We start from the raw sequence: 4151 nt of genomic DNA on the forward strand, positions 1-4151 counted from the left end.
GCGCAGGGTCACTCCCGTTCCCTAGGCTCCGCGGCATCCCTGCTCCCCCAGGGCCCTCCCAGGACCCTGTTTAGACCCTAGGCATCCTAGAACCCGGCCCAGACTCCTACCCTGGGCTCTGACACTTTGCCTATAGCTCTCTGAACACATTCTCCTGCAGCCAAATGTGGATGCCAAAAGCCGCCCTGTTTTCTCCCCAGGTGCCAATCAAATTACCTGCCCATTGGCGCTGTCAGGCAAGCAATCCGATGACAGTGAGGGAAAGAGCAGGCCAGACCCAAGCACTGCCCGGACAGGTGAGGACCCTGGGGTGGGAGGAGACTGAGGGGCAGGTGAAATGCTTCATACTCCCTTCCAGGGCCTGGTGGCCTCCCTGGATGGGCCCACAGTAGTGTGGACCACAGCAGGACTGAAGCCAGGTGGTCCCGCGTGGCAGGCCAGCGAGGTGGAAGCCGTGCACAGGGTCCGTATGGCCCACGAGAGCCGTGGCTCACCGCTAGGCAGACTTTCTCCTCGTCCTGCAACCTCTGAACCTGAAAGGAGAAAGGGAAATCCAGATGCAAGTGGCCGGGGCAGGCAGGCATCTGAGCGCCGCGGCGCCCGTCCAGCCCCGGTGGGAGTTGCCGAGAGCGCTCCCTGCCGGCGGCGGGGCTGCTCTTTCCCGCTTCCACTGTCAGCCTCCAGGCTCCCGGGGCAGCCACGGAGGCGTCCCACGTGCTCCACGTCCATTCTGCAGGAGAAGATCGGCACCCGGGGGAGGGGTTCTAAACTCACACGGGCCCAGACATCAGGACCCCTGAGGCCGAGAAGCACAGGGAGGGACCCTGCCTGGCTGAGAACACGCAGCGTCCATCCCCAGCTGCAGACCCCCTAACCTGGCCCTCCCCAGCCGCCTGGGCACCGTGTCTCCCCAGGCAGGGGCGGTGGTTGGGGTGGAGGAGGCACAGGGGTGGTCATACGCTGGGCTGTGCAGTCAGACGGCCCAGATTTGAGTCCCAGTTCTGCCTCATGGTCTGTGGTCGTGGGCAAACACCTTCCTGTCTGTCAGCTTCCTTGTGGAGATGACGACCACCTTGCTGGGGTGCCCTGCAGACCTCCAGTCAGGACACCCCTCCGGCCACACTATGACGCAGGACACCCCTCCAGCCACACTATGACGGAGGCAGACTGGCATCCTGAGCTAGGTACTGGGTTCTGTGCTATCACACAGCATCTCTCCCAGGTGTTCTTATGTCCCACTTTTTAGGTGGAGAAATTGAGACCTACAGCACTAAAGTAAATTGTCCGATGTCACACAGCCAGAGAGGGTCAGCATGGACCCAACCTGGCCTGATGCCACAGCCTGTCCCCTTGGCCACCAAGGTCTCCTGTCTCTGAGCAGTGGGTGGGGGTCAGGCTCTCATCTGGAAAACAGAAGCTCCGGGAGTTTCCAGGAGAGGAAGTTGAATATAGGAAATTTGTTACACATGTGAGGGAAGTAACTAGATGCCGAAATGGGAATGAGTGGTGGGGCCATGGGAAATTAGCCAGGGCTCCTGGCCAGGCTGGAACCACGCAGGCCTGCCTAGGAGGCCACAGCTGAGGAGCCCTTGAAAGCAGAGGGAGGGGACAGATGCTCTGGCTCCAGTGTGTCCCCACCCCCCAGCCTCTCCCCCGCCAGACCCCTCGGGCACCAGAGGAGCCAGGGCTACGCAGTGTTGGCGGAAGGTCCTGGAGGATGTGGGCCGTGACGGGACAGAGCAGCAGGATGCCCTGTTCCAGGGGTGTCTCCCAAGAGGTCAGCCCCGAACTGAGTCTTGAGAAATGTAGTGAAACCAAGCAGGACCCTCTGGGGCCCTCCTGGGACAGACCTCCCCACTCGTGTCATCCACCTGCCTCTTGTCTGTAGAAAGACGTTAGCCAAAGAATAAATGTGATCAGAGAAATGAGAAAACCCAGAGAGAAAGGAAAGCAGTCACGTGAGACAAAATAGTAAGAGGCTAGTCATTAAACTAAGCGCAGCACAAAGTCAGGGACCTTTAGATCTTCCCAGGAACTGTAGACAATACTTTGAGCCCCACCCCTTGAGCTGTTTTGCAGACACCGAAACCCCTGCCCGATGGGAGAACTTAACTGTGTGCTGCCCACAAGATGTGGACCCCAGACCGGATGGAACCAAAAGGTTGGTGATGCTGACCCCTGGTTGCCTCACAATCAGAAGACTGTCCATGCGCTGATCATGGCCCCTGCAACCCTCTGCCCTGGCATAGCCCTCTCCTACGTGATCTCCAAGCAAAACCCAGGGAGTGAGGAGTTGTCTTTTGGACATAAGTCCACCTTCTACGCAAGACTGCAGTTTCCCCAATAAAACCATCTTTCCTGTTACCTAACACTTGTCTCTCGGTATTGATTTCTTGATCAACCTGCAGCTGAACCTGAGTTTGCTAACAGTAGGAGTTTGACATCAGAATAAAGGTCATTCCAAAAACGGGATGAATAGAAGCCCAGGCACAGAGTCGGTTTTGTAGGAGTGACCTGAGACCTGCTGCCATGGAAACATACCAGCTCCTGTCCTGCTGGACCACCTGTGCCTCTGACAATGCCCGCCCCCCCACCCCGGGCTGGGGACCCCTTCTTAGGAGCCCCCACTTCCTTCCTGCCTCTCTTGCAGTCAGGGTGGAGGGGGGACCCTCAGGCTCCTGCCTATCAGCCATGGAGGCAGGCAGGTGACCCAGGTTCTGCAGGTCAGAAACACACATCAGGACCCGCTCATGGCCAGGGTCACACCTGCTGCCCGCTTTGGGCTCATTCCTGACACCACCATCTGGGGGTGGCTGGCTCCCACCCACTGCAGACTCAGGGAGCCCCCCTGCCCTTTCCGTTTTTAATTGGCTACTGTTGATTTCTGTATCTATTCTCAAGAACTGTGTCACAGCTTCTTTCAGGAGGAAATCAGCTCACATGTTGTTAACAAGGGGTTGGCTTTTCTCCTTTTGAGATGGATATTTTCCAGACTCCTCAAGTCTAGTTAGAGAACTCACGGTGCTTGAGATGAACCCTCTCAGAACCGTGTGCTTTCCTACTCAGTCACTGGTCACACAGCTTGGACTATAGACTGTGGACCCCAGGGAGGCAGGGCTACAGGCTCAGGCTGGCAGCTGGATCATTGGGACTGTAAGAGTCTCCCCACTTTGGGCAGACCCAGAACAGACCAAAGAACTGCTCCTGCCTCGGGCAGAGCCGGGAGTTGCTGGGACTCACTGGCTCCGCAGAACTGTCCTGCAGACTGTCCAGAGGCCCCCAGTGGCCCCTAAATGCCTTATGTGTGTTAGTCACTCAGCCGAGTCCTGTTGTTTTCGGCCCCATGGACTGTAGCTTGCCAGAGTACCCTGTCCAAGGGATTGTCTAGGCAAGAATACTGCAGCGGGTAGCCACTCCCTTCTCCAGCGGATCTCCCCCACGCAGGGATGGAACCCAGGTCTACCTGCACTGCAGGCGGACTCTACGTCTGAGCCACCCTTGTCAATCTATAAGTCCCCGAGATGAGATGTGTGGGCAGAACTGGTGGCCATGGTCACATCTCAAGAAGGGGTCTCCTGCTGTTTTGGGGGATAGGGGACCTTGCAGGGGTTGGGGGGTTGGGGTGGGGGGAGTGAGTCGGCGATCTAGCGTGGACCCCTCCCTGCTTACTGACAGGTGTGCCACCCTGCCTTCATCACGCGTCCTACGCAGCCTGTGGAGCGGCGGATCTCCATCCGAGTCAGCACTGAAGTCACCTTCGCCGGGTGGGCTTGTCGGCGCCCAGATCGCCGGGTCCGCCGCCCGGGTCCTGCAGAATGTTTGCTTCTGTAACTAGTTCCCAGCACGTGGGATGCTGCGGCCCGGGAACACGATTGTCAGAGCCGCCCCTCTAGACTGTAAGGTTGCTCGGCAGGAAGAGGCAGGTAGGTGCTGCAGGTGAAAAAATCAATCAGGAGAATGACGGAAAGGGCAAGAGGGGTGCAGACCAGGAAGGAAGCCCGCGCACGCTGGGCGGGACGAGTCCGCTTCCAGCGCAGCCCCCCTGCGGCGCGGGCGCGGCGGGAAGGCCGGAGCCTTTGTGATGTCACAGCCCCGCCCACCGGGAGAATGGTTGCCATGGCGACGTAAACCAAAGGCCTGGGCTCGCGGAG

This window comes from Moschus berezovskii, chromosome 24 (genome assembly GCF_049115385.1).
Source record: "Moschus berezovskii isolate FMDL1 chromosome 24, NW_MosBer_1.0, whole genome shotgun sequence".
NCBI lineage: Eukaryota > Metazoa > Chordata > Mammalia > Artiodactyla > Moschidae > Moschus > Moschus berezovskii.